The sequence below is a fragment of the Phalacrocorax carbo genome, chromosome 3 (assembly GCF_963921805.1).
Source record: "Phalacrocorax carbo chromosome 3, bPhaCar2.1, whole genome shotgun sequence".
NCBI lineage: Eukaryota > Metazoa > Chordata > Aves > Suliformes > Phalacrocoracidae > Phalacrocorax > Phalacrocorax carbo.
Window position 1 is genome coordinate 62,738,965 of NC_087515.1, and position 19,976 is coordinate 62,758,940.

Here is a 19,976-nt window from a genome sequence, read left to right on the forward strand (position 1 = left end):
ACTGGAGATCTTCATGTTATTATGGACATACAAAGATTTGGCCTGAAATGGATATTAATTATGAGGTGCGCAGTGAATAATTAACTGTTTGACTTGTTCCTAAGCTCTGTAGTCACCGGGATAGAAATTATTTCCCAAACTGCAGGAGATAAGAGAAGGTCATTCCTGGTTTCACAATGTTCATATTGTTAGGGCTTTGTGCTGTGTGTACTCTGACATCAGCTGATACCTACGAAAGTTGGGTCCAGCTTCTCATCCAAACCACTTCCTGGGGTTTTCTCGGGTAATGGCAGTGATTCAGAAGATACCACAGTGCCTCAGGAAGCCATTTCTTACATGTCACACCCAGACTGTGTGACCGGGAAGAAACGAGGTTCTTAGGAAAGAGTTTTGATCTTAAAAATACCCACTTTTTGTGCTTGTTCTGCATTCAGATTTAGATGTGCATCATGTGCCTTGTGTCCTACTGACCTGTTTGTAGACTCATGGTATGTATTGTGGAAGATGTAGGAATATGATGTACGTGTATGCGTGAGGCAGGACCCTGAGATCAACCTCCAGGCAGAGATGCTGATTTTGCAACCATAATTGTTCCTACCTGGCAAAAAAAAAAAAACAAAAAAAACCCCCAAAAAACCCACACCAACCCCAACAAACCAAAAAACACAAAACACCAATAATTACACAGGATTAAATTTTTTTTAAAGGAATTAAAATATACATAATGGTACTCTGCACTTTTGCAGGACTGTCTACTTGAGAAGCTGAGAGTGAGTTAGAAACATTGATGAAGCCTCTATTCTGTGAGGTGGGTATGTGTTTTTATTACTGTTTTGAAAAAGCATAGAAAATTCAAACCATTTGCTCGAATCCAGACACAGAGCTATTTCAGACCTGTGAACAGAGTCCAGAAGTTTTCTGCCGTGGCACGTGTTCTGATCAATACTTACAAATAAGGTCTTTTGCCCTCCACTGGAAGGAAGTGATGAGTTTTTGCATTCTTTAGCATTTGAAGTGGCTCTTTTAATTTTTGATTTCTGACTAATGGAACAAGTGACTCTCACAGCTACTTTTGCTCCGCTGCCCTCCTGCTCTCGTTGTGTGGTGCCCTTATATCACAGTTTGGGGAGACAGCAATCTGTGACAGGGGAGTCAGTGGAAATCAAATGTGTCCGCTGGATCCAGGCCAAACATAATCTGGGGTTCAGAAATGTTCAATGTGTTTCGTTACCTTTTTATTTTAGCTTTTTGTCACGGTCAGGTGCACCAGCAGTCTTTTAATAAATCCCCTTCCGCGTTGAGACTTGCAGCTCAGGTTCGCAGACCCATGAGGGCTGGATAATTTGAATAACTCTGAGAAGTGAAACTCAACATTCATGGGTACAGCAAATACAGGCAGCAATAACTAGTGAATGCTTGTAATTTTGCTAGCCTTTGTCATTACAAGACATTGCATGCAAAACTGTCGGCTCCGCTTGCCCTCTGCATGAGCAGCTTGGACGTGGACCCTCAGCACTTCTGTGCACAAGGCTGGTCGTCCACCCTTGCTCAAGTGGCCCTGCTCCAGGGGGACTTGTTTTGGGCAGCTGCCTGGAGAAACTCCCTCTTGGGTTCTTGGTTATTTGCACCGTTTTCCCTTTTGGTTTTGGGAGGTAAACCCAGCGAGTGGGCTTCTGCCTCCTGCTTCACACCATTGGGATCCTGGACTTGCTGTGGGAAGGAATAAGTCAGGACTGGAATGCATCTCTTTAAGGATTTGGGTTTTTCTTTAAACCAGTGTTTGCCTTTAAATGCCTTTTTTGAATAAATTACTCTAACAGTAAGTACCAGAATATATATTGATAAAATATGAATTTATGCATGCCGGCATTTATCTCTTTTGTGTCTATTCGCAAATGCGTACCAAAAATTGACTCTAGCTCCATATGGCTTCCCATCTCTTTCCTCCCCCAGCTGTCAGCTTTTCCTTACCTGGATGAATAAAAGGGAGCAGAGTGCTGGGCCACGAGCTGAAGGTGGGTGTAGCAGAAAAGTTACATTCAGAATGTTCTTCTCTGGGACATCACTGTGGCTCCTCAAGTGTCTCTCAGTTCAGATGGAAACCCCATTAAAAATATGATGCGGTTTAATGCCAATCTTAGCTTCACACTCTGAAAAAGGAATGAAAATACTCAGAGGGTGTGTTACCTATGTGCAGATTTGCTTTCTGGGTGATAGAGACTCTGCAAAAGCTTTTACTGTTTCAGAAACTTTTCAGTACACATTATGGTTATTAATTAAAATCACTCATTTTTTAATCTGAAATTTATACTCGATTGAATTAGAGATGACAGGCCTGCTTCCAATCTGTTCAACAGGGCTATAAGACAGTTGAGATACCTCCACCCCAAGACCTTCCATTTTCTGAACATAAGCACCATTTATTTTGCTCAGTTCTGAAGCGTTTAAGTTCAAAATCTATGGTGAGGTTTGTAATACATCATTTGACTGAAATGATGCAAATCCACTGCTGTAGCATAAAATTCTGTCAGGTCTTTGGGAGGGAAACTTCCCATTTCTTCTGTCTTAACATGCCCGGAGGCGGAAGGCGCAGGTTTCCCATGTTGCTGCAACGCGCACAGTGGGACGGCACAGCTGGCTGCCTGCGCTGCGCTGCGCTGCCGGGAAGCCCGCACCAGTCACTTCAACTTTGATGGGAACAGACTTCTGAAAGTGTCCAAAATGGGAAAATTATGAGCCGGTATTAGGTGGTGTTGTCATTAATCGATGATTCTGTTATTACAGCATTACCTCTGCTTCTGGGGCTGTGTGGGTGGGCAGCTAGGTGGTTGTCTTCTGTTGCTGATGCTCTCTAGTCAGCTGGTGAGGGATCTGAAATCATCGCAACTGATTTGGAGGTTTCTTTGGAGATTCCTTTCTGCCGCTGCCTTTAGAAACCAGACATGAGGCCACAGCTTTCTGTCCTGTTAGAGCATTAAGTTATATTGTCAAATTCAGAACAGTTAGATCAAGTTTTAAAGATACCTAGGGGAATAAACAGAGAGAGAAGCAGCTAAGGAGAAGCAGAAGACAAAACTGGTTGGAAGAACATTTAAATGGCAGAAGGTTCTGAAATACTTTACCTCTCCTCTAAACTGGGACAAACCCTTGACAACTCTTATATAGTAAGATATCTTATTTCATAACATTCTAAACGTTGCTTCAGTTTTCTTTTTCATAAGGATATTTTGATGGCTTGAATGTATTCCACCTCATCTCATATGTCTTGTTAAATTAATTCACTGAGTAGCATAACAATACTGTTAAACTGTCAGTATTAAGTATCTTGTTGTATCATAAGGCCTATTACTTTTAGTAAGCGTAATTTAAACCAGGGACAAAAATTCTATTTTTTATGGAACTTTTCACTTCTATTAAATCAGAATGTTCTTCTTTCAGGAAACCCCTTCAGTGTGAAAAGTTTGGGTGTTACACACTTACACAAATTTTTTCAATTCTTACTATGCAGTTTCAATTTTTAAAATGAGTGAGACGCGCCTTCTTTTATTGTCTATAAACCCCATAAATCCCTAGAATTACATATTTATGACTGCATAGGATTTCAGCACAGATAGGGCTGACTTTCCAGTTCTGTGAGAATGTTTACAACGGAACGATCTCAGGAATAAAAACGCCTCTTATTTACGTGTTTTGCGAATATAGAACTTGCAGACGCTCTGAGCTGTGAAGCAAAAGCTTCAGATTTAGCCAACAGAGAGGAAGGAATTTGTCCGCTCTACAGCAAAAGGAAGTATTTGCTGTGTTATTGTAGTATATGGCCTTTTGCCATCTTTGATAAAGTATTTAAGGGTTGTGCACCCAAAGTCTGCTGCCCTCTTGACCTATCATCCATCACCAGCTGTAGATGAGGAAGATGAGACACAGCTCCATAGGAGAGCCATTGTTTCAGCCCCACGCAGCTCCTCCGAGAACGGAAGCTGCCGACAAAGCGGTTCCCTGTGATTCACGGCACTGCTCAGCCTCCTGGTGTTTTCTCTTTTACCTATACCTTCTCTGGCCCTGCTCTGTGCTGGCTGAGGTGGACTGACACACGAGGAAGCTGTGGGATTGATCTGCTTTCCACTCAGCTTCACTGGGCGCACATGAGACAAGCGTCTGGGTTTTTTTCTGTATTAAAAAAGAAAACCAGAGACAGTTATCACAGCACTGTGCCTTGGTGATATATTTAAATTTATTTCCCTTTTGACTATTCAGCACTGTTGATAGATGATGCTTAAAACACTGAGTTGCCCATCAGTTTTCTAGGGCACTGTGAATTGCCCAGTCTTTTTTTTTCCCCCTCTCTGAAAGCAGTTCTGGTTACAGAGATGCCAGCATCCCCAGTAAGTATGCCAAGAATGTACAGTTGTACTTTATACTTCTAAATTAACAGCCAGGAATAGTCACACCAAACCAGATTCATCTCCCAGATGGGAAAGCGTCTCCTGTAGCCCAAATTTTAATGACTTCTTTACGTGAGAAAGTTTCACCAATATAGCATACAGTGTGATTTAAAACAAATGTTGTCATCTCTCTGTGTTGGTGGCAGGTAACTTGTAGAAAATAGTGATGATTTCTTTGTTTTCAGTGACCAACCACAGGTTGGAAAGGTATGGACATTTAGGTAGGTTAACTCTTCTCTTGGTATCTTAAACTATTTAAATTTTAAAAGATTATTTTTAGTTTATCAATTGCACTTTTCTGAGCCCTGGTTTGAGGTGAAAACCAGGGTCTGATTCTTATTCGATTGTTATATATGCAGTTCTCTTAGCTTTGTGAATTTGGTTATAATTTACATTCCTGTAAGTGTCAGGGAATGAGACCTAGATGGCATAACAACAATATCAGAAGAGCTAACTTCGATTGTTGCAGTATATGGTGCTGATGGCGTGAAATATTCTCAAACAGACATTTCTGTCTCCTGACTAGGAAGGGTCTGTTCATGAGATTATGAAATCCATGGTCTTTGACGATTTGCCAGTGCCAGCTGGAATGCCGTGGGAGACTTTGGCCCCCTGCAAATTTTAGCAATGACTGTGTTATGATGAAATAAGGCAGAAGTTTTAAGATTTGTTTAACAGAAGGGAAGGGGTCTTCCGCTTTTTACGGACACTTTACCTAAGACTCCGTAGCCTGACTTCTCCTTGGAACTGCTTTAGGTTCCTGCCATGAAGCTGAGTGAGATATGCAAGTCCTAGACGAAAAAGTTAAAAGGGGTGTACATGGGCATTCGTATAGAAATGCACAATTCTCTGCGGTTGTACCAGACACCATATCTCCCAGTTGTTGAAGGTGCTCAGACACTGGAGAGATACTTGAGACGGGATTACTTTGTGTTGTTCTCCAGTTTGCTGTGTTTCTAGTTTTTCTACTCTATTCCTGTTTATAAATCTTTTAAGCGTGCACATTAAAAAAGTAATTGAATTGTCATTATAATTTATAGTATGCCTGAAGTCAATCACCTAATTAAACGGAAAGAACAGAAAGGTAGTAGGTTCATAAGCATTTATTAAGTACTACAGTATTAATTATGCAGGACTTTTGAACCAAGCAAAAGAGGAAAGAATGGAAACACCAATCTAAAAAGACTTTCCATTGCTGCCCTTCTCAATTTAATAATATGAGACAACCCCCCACCCCCAGTTTGCAGGACAACACTAATGCATTCTTTTTGTTAATTTTTAATGAAATTATGATGGAGGTTTTTTAATGACAATCACTTGCAGCATTTTCCTGTAATATTTTTGAAAGAATAATATGTCCCCATGAAGGGGCCTATAAATATGTGAGTAGAATTGGAAGACACATTTAGAGTTATGGTTTGGGGTGGACTGTGCAGGAATAGACTCTTGGTCATCACTCCTCAGCATCTCGGGTGGGGAGCAGAGCCGGTGCCAGTCCCAGAAAAGGGGCTCGGGGCAGTGGAGGTGGGGGCTAACCCCAAAAGAAGAGGCTTCGGGCAGCACTGGAAGAGCGGTGGGGGTGGGTAGGGACAGCATGGTCACGAGAAGCTTTGCTCTTTGCAACCTTTCTCCCAGTTCTAGCTGTAAAACTGTGTCGCTTGGCTGAAAGTTGGAGGGTACGAGCTCCTGGCTCGCCCCACAGGGACCAGGGTTGGGAGGAGGCTCTGCAAGGCAGCGAGTTGTGGGTTGGAGCTTAAGAAATGGAAGTGCATTATATTAGTGAGCTTGTGAAACAGGGCTATCTTACCATGTCTGGTTTGTATTTTGCTGCATCAGATGAACTGCCTCAACTAGAAGGTGCTGAGCATGGAACAGAAGCCTTAAATTCAGAATTTCTTCTTTTTTCCTAGTTTGTTAAAAACAAGAAACACTGGTAACACACTGATATAGACTTACCTGCATTCTGTGTTGTTTCTGGGGTTTTCACTGCAGCCTCAGTGGCCTTTACACATGAGCGTTAGACATTGAAACTTCTCTTTTACATAGCAGAGGGGTCTGATCCTGCAGCCCAGGCCTTGAGCCCTGGCTGCACTGAAGTAGCCCATGGGCTTTAGGGCAGAGAGCGAGTGAGCAGACGAACAGGCAGCTGCCAGGAGCGTTTCAGAGGTCTGTGATCTTGTACTGATCTATCAGCCTGCAGTGAGCAGGGCCTTACTGGTGCCTGGGGGTACAAACGTGGCCAGTAGGCGAACAAGTGTAATAAACCAGGATGCAGACCAGAAAGGGTTTTGAACAGAATTCACTGTATACCTTGCAACTCAATTGAATGTTGATGGTAAAGGCTAAGCTGAAATCCTGGGAAGGGAACACCTTTGCTTTTTTTGTACATGAACTTGTAGCAACAAAAGCCTCTCTCCCAGTTCACTAGAGGTGAGGCCTTTAAAAGACCTTTAGATCAGAGGTCTTTAAAAAAGAAGACAGCCAAAAAACCTTCTGTATAAATGGACAGGAAGGTGTTAGAGACTTATCTACTTGTACTGTCATTATCGAATTGGTGTAATGTATTTGGAACCTAACTGCACAGGTATCAGTTTATCTTGCAGTGTATTAGATAGGAATTCATTGGCAATACATAATCACAACATAAGGGCAGTATCTAAAAGTTGGACCTGACTTATCTGAAAACTGGAGAACCAGTTCAGTGGCTCTTTTTCTGGAAGAAATTAAGATTGTGTGATTGGAATATAAATTCCTGCTGAAGGTCATTTGTCTTCACACATTTCTCGTAATAGGCTGCATTGAATTGACAGCAAAACAACAAAAACTAAAAGCTAGACAGAACAATCAAGAAAATTTACTGTGTATAGGTTTTTCATTTATGCAGAAAATATTGAATCTATTTGGCCATGAGCACTGCAGTATTCTGTACCAACTTCTTTTGTTCAAGGATGCAGAGGATTGTACTTTAAGGCCTGATTCAGCAGTTTAGTTGGCAGCACCCTGTCTCCTTGTCCCGTACACCCACTGAGACACGGGCTTGCACGCCTTGATGGAGGGAGACCTGTGGTTACCATTCTTAATCTGTTTATTACTGTAATTACTGTTTCAAAAAGGTATAATTGGGATTCCCTTTACAACAAAGACAACAAAGACCTTATATGGAGCAAATCAAATTATTGACAGCTCCTCATCCCAGAACTCATAATAACCCTATAATGAGCACAATCATTATGCTTCAGGTTAGCACCACAGCAGCATTATAGAAGGAATGTAACTTGACAGTTGTGTGGGGAAAAAAAGTATATATATACACACATATCTATGTATACATTAAAAAGGTAGTGGCCTAACTAAGGTCTCAGATGACATAACACAAGTTGGGTTATATAATTAATTTTATGGTCAACAAGCCTGTCTTCTGAGCTGCAGATTGGAAAACGTAACGCTTGTCTGTTTGTATCAGACTTTACAGCTATCTCTTTAATATATAAATTGCTCGTGCCATGCTATTGTTAAGCGTGTTTTCAGCTTCTCATGCTGGCAATAGGCAGAGGCAGTCCCAGCAGCAGTGTCTTCTCTGTTAAAACAGTGAAAAACTAGAAAACCCAAACCTTCCTCATATTGATTCTGAAAACAAGTTGGATGAGTATTATATTGCTGCTATTTGAAGCAACTGTGGAGCAAGCCGTTCAGATACTGTCTGCCAATTTTTTTGTCAAAAAAAAAAAAAAGTCTCCTTTTCATGTGTGAGAGCCCCTTCTTTACCACTTTCTTTAGGCATATATTTTCATTAGGAAAAGAGGCTTGTTTTATGTTGCAGGCAAATAATTGATTTAAAGTCCCAGATTCTACTTCAGTGCATGTGCATTACGATACAATGATGCACCAAATAAATATTGTGTTTTAAATCCACGAATGTGGAAATATTTGCAAATCCTCAGGTATTCAAACTGCCGCAGGTGTTCTGTCATGGATGGCAAATTTGACCACGCGAGTCTGTCTTTATGAGTTGCTCAGAAAGGCAGCCTGACCGAGGTCTGTGTTAGGCACTGGCAGAGTTAGGACGGGTGAGCGTTTGGTAGCACACGCCTTGCACGCACAGTGTATGACTCCAGGCAGCTCAGCCAAAGCTTGCTCTGCGAGCGTGAGCAGGCCACCAGCTTCTCCTGTGCCCCTGGACCTCCTCTGTGTTGGGAGCACAGGGGTGTCACAGTCATTAATATGTATCAGGTGAAGGTTGTTATTTAAAAATCAAAGTATATGGTGCCCTTGCCATGACTACAGCCCCACCAGGCATATCAGAAGCAGCTTTTAATTCCCTGCTACTGGAACTTAGTGTGGCCTTGACAGCCCTCAGACGCTCAGTGTAAATGCTCAGGTAATCTTGGTGCTGACAGGGCTTCACTCCTAGCAATGCCTAATAGAGGTGGTGTACGTTTATATAAGGAGGTAACACTCCTTGTTCAAGTTTGGGTGGAATTTCCCTGAAATTGCAGAGCACATCCTGAAGAACAGCAGTATTAAATTCCAGTTATTTATCTCATTAATGTGCGTATTGATCTTGTATGTGTGATTTTCTCAAGGTGTTTCTTAGGAGAACAATATTAAATTTGAAAGAAGAAATGCCACTACAGAGAAGGGAGATGTGCGATGACATATTTGTAACTTCAAACTTCATAAAATAAATTCCTAATTGGGCTCAGTACAAACATTTTAAATCCTCTTCAGCCCAGAAAATCAAGAGCCAAAAGGTAACCTCAATTCACAGGACTCAGCAGAAAGATGGAAAAACCCGAAGTCAAGATGAAAGAGTGACAAAGAGTGACAAAAAGTGACAAAAAGTCTAGGTACACTGAGTCTGAAGAAAGTGTCAGTCAGAGCTTTAACTGCACATATATATGCAAAAGGGCTGGAAAGAACAGGGCAAGTGATCTTCAGATGAAGAAAGAAGGGAGAAAAATACTGTGGTTAAGATGAGGCAGGGAATACTTTGCTAGACTGTTCGATATTGGAAAGGGGTTACTGCTACACAGCATTTAGGTCAGTGGAGCAAACTGCCATGGGAGGGTGTGGAGTCAGTCATGGCTAGACTAGATAAGTGTCTGTTATAGATGATCTAGGATGACCCATTTAGAGGTGCCTTCCAACCCAAATGCTTATGTGATTTTTGTTCTCTTCGGATACAACTTTTGTCAGATTGACTTGTTCTTCCAGTTACTATGTGTATTACAGTCCCATTAACAAAAAAAAAGCCCTCTATGCTAAGAACAGCATGTGAGCTAGAAATATTACCAATATTCCTTTGCATGCTGTAGCAGATGTAAAATGCAAATAATTATTACATAAGCTCAATACTGTTTTCATTTATGAATAATCTCCTGAAATCTGTGTTAAAATTAAGATATCTTTTTAATATTTAGACTATTCTTGAAACATTTTGTTTTCTTTCTTAGAATAAAGCTTTTTTTTTTTTCCCCAGAAATGTCTCCATATTTTAAATATGGGAAATGTATAAAATTTTAGAAAATAGTATTATACAGGAGGTGAGATACACCATGTTCCCATGACCAAATGAACTACATCTCTCCTACAAATGTTTGTCGTAGTGCTAGTTCCTAGGGAAGGGTTTAGAGGATCTACAGATCAGTAAACCAGTGCATATATATGTACATACATATGTGCATGCCTTTATGTAATAGTGTGATAGTCTTACTCAACGGTTACTGTAGTCAATGGAATTTTTGCTTGATCCCAGAGCACAGAACACATGCTTTTTCTATTCCAGGTTATGATTTCTTTCATGAAAATATATTGTTCAAAAGCAGGCTCTATTGTTAAGTAATTAAAACGGGTGCATGGGGAAAGATTCACTTATATCAACAGAAGAAGCATAATGTACAGCTAACAACCCATAGCAGGGGAAATCATTTCCCTTTGGGTTCAATCCAGGTTCCACTGACTTTTACGATACTTGGATCAAGCTTCCTAATCATGTTGCTGTGATGATCTGCAAACCCACTGGGGACTTTACTGCTCTGTTGCCAGGACTAGGCATAATGAAATAATATGAAAAACACTGGAACATAGGTGCCGACTGCAGTTCAGGTTAAGGATGTCTTTGACTTATCAGAATGAAAGAAAAGGAGTAGCCCCAGCAAAGGTAATTGGGACTCCATTTACTTATCCCCTTTAAATCTCATTTGAAATTGCTGTAGGATTGGTGTATTAGTGAGTAATCCTTAAAAGAAGTGGGGAGAAGTGCTTTACTGTATCCTAAAGGCATGGTAGGTAGATCAGGTATAGTGAGCCTGCCTGGAGCCTTTTCCTGAGGCCTCCTAATTCTGCTTGTCTCCTGTGAAGTAGTCCTGATAGAAAAATAGCTTGTTTTCTCTGAGTGCTTGTTCTTTTATCATTTAAGTGGTTTCTGCTGGTCACAAAGGTTCTGGAACAGTGCGATAATGGTTTGGAATATAATTGGCTGAATTTTAATATATCTGTTGTAACTTCCTGAATCGGAATTGGTGGTATTCATCTCTGGAAACACTCAGGTGGGAATTTGAATAACTCTTTGGAGATGTATAATTCAGTAGGGGTCGTCTTTGTCCTTTTCTCTATCACTTATCACCTTTCTTAGTCTTTAATTTTGTCTGAGTTTCTGAATGATCACTATTGTTTGTTGTGCGTTTTATTCCTCACGAGAAGCCTTTAACTTGATTTCTTATGATTCTTGGCAGTGGCATTATGTTTTCCTGGCAGAAACATTTTCGCTGTCTAGCATGTTGACTATGTTATCTGAAAGCGTTTTTAGGTCTCTGCACTTTCTTTGCTCATTTCCTAGGGCAGTTTTTCCTCAGTTGGACTTCCTACAGTCAGTGTGGCCTCTCACCATTCTCCTGGTTTTTATTAATTTTTGAGCAGAAGCCCTAACATAGAATCAAACCTTGAGGTTTTAAGGAGACAAGTGTCAGTGAAATTGCCACCTTGCAATCCTTAGTCTTTTGCCTGCAGCTGCACTAAAGCTCTGCTAAACACAGCAGAGAGAGCAAAGGTGACTTAAAACCAGTTTTTCCATTTTTCTGGTTCCTGGGGCAACCAGCCAGGTCTTGAAGATACTCCACGTTAATGGGAAACATCCTCAGAAACCGGGTTTAGCTAATCCCTGCCAGTCTCTTTAAATCATCCATAAGGCTTCTTTCTGTCATTTAGTGGTAGGGTATCCATGTGAGCTGACTTTTGGACACAGGTATAAATAAATTCAGCAGAGACTCTGCTCACCTGATTGCCACTTGTGTTTCAAAGGTCAATAATTTTCTTCTTTAAAATGTATTGCTTTTTAGTGACATTTCTGGGGATAGTAAATAAAGGTAGTTTAGAGAGGGATCACTTTATTTTATTCTGACTCTGTTGTCTTGGCCATCACAAAAGGATATCAGGGTGGCCCTTTGCCCACAACAGCATTCACGAGTCCTGAAAATTCAGGATAAAACCTGTGTGTCTGCCCTAAAGTAATGAGTCTTCTGTCAAATACCGCATCATGGATAATTGTTACTTAGGGTTTTTAAGTTCAGTAGGGTTGCTGGTAAGCTTATTTCTTTAGCTCGTACTGTAGGGGCACAGGAATTGAAACTTTCCATCTTGCCTTTTCTATAACTCTTCATCTATGCTGCAGATCTCAAATGGTGGACAGGTGTTGCCTTTGCAAGGGGCCACAAAGGTTGAAGGTGACACTCTGCCCGCAGATCGTCATTACTTACTAGCTGGAAATTGCTACTCCACCACTACTTGGTGGAAAAGCTGTGGAAGTGCTGTGTTTCTTACTCCAGGCAAAGCCATCTGGGCTGCCTTTGGTTGAAGGTCAGTGGAGGGTTCACTCTGATTGAGGTAGGAAACGTGAGCCTCCAGCCAGCCAGGAACAAGTGAGGACAGGAGCACCTTCAGCTTCCACAGCTAGAGGAAGAAGAGGACTTGTATCATAGGTCTTAGCCAGCAGCACTTTTCCTTTAAATGAGGCATGCTGGTGTAGATCAGATAGTTACAAGCTTTTGTATTGTGTGTTTTCCTACATTATCTTGTGGAGAACTTATTCAAATTCATATACAGAAGTGTACCAGTACCTGTCTAGTCACTGTACTTGCAGGAGCTTTACACTGGCCTCCAAAACCTAGCCTTTTATCTGAGATTATTCTCCAGGCTGTTGATTACATTTTTCAGGGCTGCAGTGTTCTCGGTGATGATTGCGTCAGGACCATCAGTTGTTATTTCCAGGTCCTCAATTTTCTTTTCAGCCTCCTGCCGTTTTAATTCCAAACCTTCAAGCTTCCTGTCCATGGAAACCATAGTAGCCTGGATTAGGTCCAACCTTCCAGAAATACGTACTGCATGCCTTGTAAAGAAATTAGATAATACTGGGTGGCCAAGGACCACAGCTGTAGACATTGCCAAACCAAAGGCAGGTAAGCAGGTTAGCCCTTTTAACAGGCTGAAAACTGTGTATGAATATGCTGCCAGATCCCTTGCTGATCTTAATTTCCTCAAGGGCATGTTAAAGTCACTGCCTGTTCTCTCATGAAAATCATAGATGACAGTGTTAAAATCTTAAATCACTTGGGTGATTGTGACCAGTAGGCCATACCATATACACCTGGAAAATATATTTTCGCAGACCTCCGGAAAGCAGATCCACAAGTTCCTTTAAAATACATCTTAAATCAGCTGTGGTTTTCATCATCTTAGTAAATTTGGTTGTTTTCTTAAAGCTGCACACCTAACCCCAGGCACTTGGTTTGGCATAATATTTCCCACATCACTGTACATCATGGTCCTCCCTTCTCCGTCCAGGGAGAAGGCTTATGACTGCAGAAGGCAGCGGCACCAAGACCGTGTCCGCTTCCTCCTTCCCATGGCTTTGGGGAAGGGCGCTCAGCCCAGGCTGAGCCTTGCTGACGTGGGCAGGGCCGGGAGGGTGAGCCTTCTCCAGAACAGTGGTGGAGCAGCAGCTGGGGTCAGTTGTAGGCGTGCTGAAGACCTCTTTTGCTTGTGGAAACACCGTAACTATTCCAGTCAGGGCACATGTGGTGAGATATTTCGCATTTCTGCAAAAGCGAATGAGAACTTAAGATTCGCATTAGTGGCAGAGGCCAGTACTGAAGTTTTTACAAAGGCCTTCTCACTCCAGTCAAAAGAAGAACATGCCTGTTTTACAGATTTTTGCTGTCATAGCTGACTTGGCCAAAGGCATAAAGAGGCTTGAACCTTGACTTGATCCCTGACTGACACAGAAGCTCTCACTGTGGATACACTTAGGACAAACCTTTACTTTTACTGAAATGCTTTTCGCTTGCTGGATGAAGGAAGAGGGACCTCAGTAAAAAGCTGTGCCAGCAAACAACATGAGTTTGCTGGTACGGATGAAGGCTGTGCTGGGAACGCGCTGTCGGTACAGTTTGCGAGGACAGCTGCACCAGCAGAGCTATCCCATTCCGAATACAGCCTTGTCTTTGATTCCAGTTTGTCATGCATGATTTATCTTTCTGTCACCTCTTCAGGTCCCTAGGCACCTCTCAGCGTAAAAAGAAATTAAAACACAATACAGATGAACCTGCTCTGTATTGGAGTCTTGACCTTTAATATATCAGGTTTTCGTATTGCAACTTTCCCAGCAAATAGGCTGTCCTACAAGAACTGAGGTTGCTTTTGTGATCTGCAGAGGTCCCACTTCAGCCATGCTTCAGTTTTATTTGCTTCCACCTACAAATGCTCAAGCTGCTGGAAATGCCTTTGAGAGGAGATGAGGCTTTCAGATTTCCTGGGAGATCATAACCATGAACTCCAGCAGTCCAATGAGGAAAAAAAATTATCATCAATAATCAAAGAAAACAGCCTAGCAACCCAAGTGTCAGAAGAATTGCATAATGTTTTGTCCTGTTATACCAGTTTAATTTCTGTCAGACTTTAGGGTTTGGGTTTTTTTTCCCCTTGGTGCTCTCGTTATGTTTTTCTTCCTTTATTAAAGAAAGCGTTTGCATTGTGCTCTGTGCTTCTGTGACAGCATTCCTCCTGAGCAGACTGGTATGTCACTCTGATGGCAGGTTTGCAGTCAGACTCCTTAGATCAATAAATCAACTTAGTTGTTGAGTATATCAGATTTGAATTTTAAAAATCCACAATCACACCTCTAATACCACAGAGGCCAAAACCTGATGTAAATTTTAAGGGGCATCTGAAGGATTGCTCAATATTTCAGTTGCAAAGCTTTGCCAGCATTACCTTTTGACCAGATTGCTGTTTGATAGGGTTTCAGTCTCATGTTTTTCTCTGCAACTATTGAAGGTGGGTTTTTTTTTCCCCCCAAGTGACAGACAACTGTGTCTTTAAAGAAACAAAACAACTGTGTCAACAGATGGGAGAGAAAATGCTGTGTCTGAAATAGTGCTAGGAATAAACCATGTTAAAAATAGGTAGTCTTGCCACAACTGTTTCTATGGCCAATGTGGAAATCCTTCTTTCCCATACTGCCGTATTATCAAAACTATACTAAAACCCTGCTAGAAAACCTGCCAAATTAGCCTATAAAACGTTGCTAGAACCGCAACTACTCTTTTCCTGCTTAATTGTAACTGTCGTGCTAGTAAAGGAGGAAGGCTAAGGAAGCTGCGCTGCCACCAGAGAGCTCTGAACAATTCCTGTGACTGACTCTTGGCCAGCAGCAACTAAAACACAGCTCTCGCACTTGCGGGTATAGATTTTAATGATGTGACCCCTGCCTCCACCCCCAACAGTATTAGGACAACTAGGACACCAGAGGGTGTCAGAATTTTGCCCTTTCTTAGAAGTGTTGTTTCACTCCTAGGTATGGAGAGAAATACTTTTCCTGTCCCACAAACTATCTGGGGAGAACCCACGTCAGTTTGGCTAACAAATCGGGTTTTTTAAAAGAAAACTTCTTGCCCTCTCCAAAATGGGAAATCAAGCAGAACTATGCTTAAACGTGCCTGTTACTAGCAGAATTACAGCTGCAGTTTAGACATTGCATTTCTGCTTTCCATCTGTTGTCTCACTTATTTTTGCTGTCTGTCTCCTTGCTTTCAATTGTGTCTTCTGTGTCTCAGTTTATCCAATTTTCAGGCCAGCCATTTCAGCATTATCGCTGTCCTAATGGCTGTAAGGAGAGCAGAGAAGCTCTTTGCTAAATGATTTTTTTTCCACAATGCCTCTGTGCTTTGTTTGGTCAATTTTTGTTTGTGCTCGGTGCTCCATGTTGTGTCATCTGGAGATGTTTGCATAATGTGTATTTTGCTGCAGTTGTTTAATTTCTGCAAACATTTATACTCTACAGCTCTAAGTGCCTTTGGGGCAGGGACAGATTGTAATCTCAAACAGAGAACAAATCAGAGGGTTGACCCCATGCTGGCTGTCTTTGGCAGCCTGGAGGAGCTGAAGAACAGGTAGAGCCTGGCCCTCAGTGCTCCCCTCCCACAGCTCCACCGGCCTTCTGCCTGGGGGACCCACTTGGGAGGAAGCAGCCTTGGGCAGCAGAGCATAATTTAAGGCAGCCCCGTGGCATTTGTAATTGATTCCTGACCTCTGAGATGAAATGCAAAGGTAGATAAGGCCTCTTCATCGGGGGAGAAGGGCAGAGGTAGGCAAGTGGTGCAATCTGCTTCTGAGAGTAAATTCCCCGTGACCGGTTGCAGCCCTGCTGTTTGTAAGAGGCTTTTTCTTTTCCACTTGTCTGCAGTCGAGGAATGCTCTGGGGGATCCGTGCTTGCCTGGAAGTTGTCTCTGTTAGATTAATGCTGCTTGCTAAGACTAAAGGAAATATAAAGGGAAGAAGAGATTTCAGAGGACTTTGGAAGCTGCCCAGTTACTTCAACGCATCAAGGAAAGAGCTCCATATCAAAGCATTGTGTGTGTTATCCCTACTCTTTCCTCATTCCCGTGGGAGGGAAATGGAAACGGAGGGGTTGAAATGCCTGTGATCTTCCACTCTTCTTCCAGCGGATAAGAAAGGTTCCAATTCATTCTGTGAAAAGGCCCAGAGGGGCTCGTCAGCCGTTCTAGATGTAAGGGATTTCCTATGGCAGCTTCTTACCTCATCTCCTCTGTGTTACCTCCTTCTGCCTCTGTTAGTCCCCTGCAACTCGTGGGTAGTATGTATGTATGTATGTATGTCTGTGCCCAGCCCAAGGATATGTCCCATGGCTTTTTTTTTTTTAATTTGTTTTTGCTTAACCAATCTATGGATGAGTTAAAAATACTAGTACTTTATATGCGTAAGTGACAGTTTGATTAACAGCTGAGTTCTACCTTCTTCCAGAATCATAAACTCTAAAGGAAATCAAGGGAAGTTTTGTGAAATGTCCTCAATCTGTGAAAAACCCGTATTCAGAAAGATGCATGCTACCTATTTGCTTTTGACCTGAGCACATGCTTTGCTTTGCTAAATTGGCTTTGGTGATTAGGGATGGCATTAAGGATGTGCTTAAATGATTTGCTTACCTGTGACTGAGGTTGCATAATTTGTCTGCTGATGCTTTTCTGTTGAATTCAGTGAGAGTAGTCTCAGGCTGCAGCGACACAGAAGTGATGCAGCTGTAATTGGCAGGATATGCCAATTAAAACTTATTCCCTTTGTATTGTAAAATGAGTTTTTGCTTTCTCATTACTGCCAGTTTCAAATTATGGTTGTGAATTGTGGTCAAGTCAATATGGTTTCATGGGAGAAGCACAGCAAAACATTTTTGTTTCAGCTCTAGGAATATATAGCTAAAAGCTCTCCTATAGCTGTGTCCAGGCTAACTGCTTGCTGCTGCATTGCCTCATTTTTCAGACTGTTTCATTCTTGTGTTGGACACCAAAATCATTAGAAAACACTCACTGGCAGCATTTAATAGCATATATTTAGAACGTGAAATTAAGAAACCAGACATTTGTGATGCACTGCTAATCTATTAGTAATTTGTTTAACTCCACAATTTCCACACATGCAAAAGAATAAAATAGAAGCTATTAAAATAAAAGTGATTTAAAAAAATTCTTTATATTTATGGCCTTTGGGTTTTTTCTTCAACATATGAGCTTTTTTTTTTTTTTTTCTGAGAGTCAATGGTGATTGTAGAAGGTGAAATATTGCAAACAAAACTAAGGAGAAGTTCAAGTTAGCTGTGGAGCCAAAAGTGTGATTCAGGAGCTGAAAATATCTCTGCACTTCATGCATCAAACTCAAACACTGTGCTTTGGCAACGCCCCCTGGATTAGAAGTGGAGTTTGAGGTCATTCCTCCTCCAGCCTGCCATGTATGGATAGGGCCCACGCTTGTGACAAATTACTGACTTACTGAGCACACGCCAAGAGCAGAGTGACATCAGTGCAGAGGGATCTTGCCTCACTGTGGAGAACCAAGGACTCCACTGCTGCCTTTCTCTTGTCTGTCTTTAGACCTGGAGAACCAAGGTGGAGGTACTGGGAATGAGAACACTTTGAAAATTCCCTTTCTAGATGTGGCAATAACAAGGGATAGTGAGGTAGAGCACTTGTCTTCTTGTAAAGAAGTCACAGAGCGTCCAGCAGAAGTGCTAACAAAGTGTGTGGTCAGAGGTGTTTTTGTGGCCCATCCAGATTTTTAAGACAAACAATATAACGCCACTGATGGTGCCAGTGATGGTTGTGGCTGCCGACCTGAGATGACAGTAGCATATCCTGTGCTGTACAAGCTGTCATTGTAACCAGGAGCATAGTGTCAGACTGATCTCAGATTATCTGGTGTAAATGCAGAGAGCCTTGAATGAAGTCTATGATTTGACTTAACACCAGTCTCACTGAGGTCTTAAATTTTATGGAGAACACTGGCTTAGATTTTGCAGGTAACAACAACCAAAACTCTGTAAACAGACCCCAAGTCCTTAGAATATTTTTTTCCATTGACAAATTTCTGTTGTTTCCAGGCATCTCACTTCTCTCCTCGTATCCTGAATGTCGGACTAGCTGCCAACTTCTCAGGGGCAAGTTAGCTTTCATCTGCTGCTGAGATTGTCCAGTGCTGCTGCCATTGCTCTGCCATGGGCTTGAACTTGCGATGGACTTTCCATGGAGATGGAGATAATTTTAACAGATCAAGTGATTGTCACGGGCTCGTAGGACACCTGCCGCACTGCAGCCTGCCTGGCTGCCTGCCTGGCTCTACCTCAGTTTCTTGATTGTGCGTCTGGCTGTATTGGTTTTTCCCAGTGCATGGGTGTCAGAGCAGGGTAGTCATTCAAAGAGGGAAGGAGAGCCAAGGCACTCGGTGTAGGAGGTTCCTCGTGGTGATTTTGCTGAAGCTTGTTTGGATTGTGTAGAGCATGAGCATTACCTGGAATCCTATCTTCGTCTCAGATGAGACCTCATGTTCTCGCCTTCTCTGCCCACTCTCTGAGGATCGCCAGGTACACTCGCATCTTGCTGCCAGCAGCCTGTACAAACAGCCCTCCTCTCTTGGCAACAGCGGGCTAGACAAATGTGTTGAGCGACGTGTGTATATGGACACTGTGTCAACTGTCAGCCTGACCATTGTCTAAAAGCATCAAGCCTGGTTAGCGAGGGCACTGATCTCAGCTGGCAGTGTCTAAACTGTTATTTGCAGTGAGGTTATGGACCTATACTTAGGGGGATGTGCTCTTGCTAATTTAGCTCCTGGCTGAAGTGAAAAAAAAGTAACCCAAAATCATAGTTCCAGCAGTAGCAGCAAAATAGGATCCTGTGCAGAGTGAGCTCTGGCCATAGAGAAGAGGATGTAGGGGCGATCCAAAAAAGAAAACACGTGCTTGATTTTAACGAAGTGAATCACCTATGTGTACAATAAACAAACAAAGGTAATAGGTGGTGTTCTGAAAGTCATTTGGCATGATATATCTTTTAGGTACATTTTGTTCTGATTGCTAACTTTCTGCAGAGCCAGCGAGACTATGAAACCAGCTCTGCTAAAACACACACGTGTTAGTAAATATGGCTATTTTTATTTATATAATATGTATACATGTGCACATACATGTGCATATAATATACATATATTTGTGTATATATGAATTCATGCATGTATAAATTTCAACAAATTAAAATTTTGCAAAGATTTCTTGGTGCTCTTTGCATTCAAATCTGCAACTTGGTACTAGCATACAGGAACCAAAACACTAAAATAAAGAAAAACTGTGAGTAAACAATATTTAAATGGGCTATCACACTGCTATTGAGAAAAATGTGGAAAACCAAAAGAGCATAAATACTGAAAAATAAATTAGTCTTCTAATGTCTTTCTGCTTTAGTAACGAAGACAAAAATGTTTACAGCATAGGGACATTTGATTAAAAAATAAATGATATCCCTTTAACTTTGGAGGTAGTTCAAGATTTGATCCATTAATTTAATCAAACTGCTTGTGGGAAAATGTATTTCTGCAGTATCAAGAGCTGCCAGAATGACCTGGAATTAAGAGGGCAAAGGTAGAGACACTGTAAGTATTTTAATTCATCTATTCATAGATGATTTGTGTGAACACAT

General features: G+C 41.7%; 1 protein-coding gene across 6 annotated transcripts in view; it reads left to right on the forward strand.

Moving 5' to 3' along the window:
* HIVEP2 (HIVEP zinc finger 2) overlaps positions 1 to 19,976 on the forward strand; it is a 143,221-nt gene that overhangs the window by 64,246 nt on the left and 58,999 nt on the right. For 4 of the 6 annotated variants that reach the window (XM_064447138.1, XM_064447142.1, XM_064447140.1 and 1 more), the window contains one exon: positions 747 to 808. The exons of the other annotated variants lie outside the window; for them this stretch is intronic. The gene's annotated coding sequence lies outside the window, so the exon portion shown is untranslated. The remainder of the gene's footprint in view (positions 1 to 746; positions 809 to 19,976) is intronic. 6 annotated transcript variants of the gene reach the window in all.